Source organism: Sinocyclocheilus rhinocerous, unplaced genomic scaffold (assembly GCF_001515625.1).
Source record: "Sinocyclocheilus rhinocerous isolate Xijiao unplaced genomic scaffold, SAMN03320098_v1.1 scaffold5081, whole genome shotgun sequence".
Lineage (NCBI taxonomy): Eukaryota > Metazoa > Chordata > Actinopteri > Cypriniformes > Cyprinidae > Sinocyclocheilus > Sinocyclocheilus rhinocerous.
In genome coordinates, this window is record NW_015662160.1 from 67,736 (window position 1) to 68,676 (window position 941).

The following is a 941-nucleotide window of genomic DNA, read 5'->3' on the forward strand; positions in this document are numbered from 1 at the left end:
ATGGTTTTCAGGCAGTGAAATTGCATCCGAATTTGTGACATTTTCACGAGCGAGTTCCAAATCAAATATAGCAGCACAAGAAAAAAAATTGAATGTTCATAAAGATTTTTAATGTTTTTTGAAACAGTAAGACCTTTTCACTTATTTTCAGATAGTGAAAAAGCATTTGATTGTGTGTGAAATTTCAGACAATTTGCCAAAAATAATTTACCCTAATAGGACGTCAGTTATAAATGACGGATCCCTAAAAAAAAGGTCAAAGGTCAGATGAAGAAAACAAATTTTGGAAAATTATTCTACTCCTAAATATATATAAAATATAAAGTCAATAATTTTTTACGCTGTAAATTCACAATTACTCCTATAGAGGGTTAAAATCAACTCTAAACCTGACCGGGAGCCAAACACTGGAGTAATATGACTGCCAATCCTAGTCCCAGTTAAAATCCTGGCGGCTGAATTTTGCACGTATTGCAACTTATTGAGTGTAGATTTAGAAATTCCAGCTAAAAGGGCGTTACAATAGTCTAACCGTGAGACGACAAAGGAATTTATCAGCATTTCCGCGACTGTAAAATTTAGCAAAGGACGCAATCTTGCGATATTTCTGAGGTGGAAAAAAGATGTTTTAACAGTATTCTGGACAAAAGAATCAAAAGACAGATTTGCATCAAAAATAACTCCAAGGTTCCTCACTCGACTCTGGATTTCCAAAACAGAGCCGTCAAGAGTCAGGGACAGACAACCAGCTTCAGAAATTTGATAACGGGAACCAATGAGCATAACTTCAGTTTTACCACCGTTCAAACAAATACATTTTTATCCATCCATATTTTAATCTCAGTAATGCAGTCAGACAAATAAGCAACGTCAAGGCGCTCATGAGGTTTTGAATGTATATAAATCTGCGTGTCGTCGGCATACAAATGATAATGAAGGCC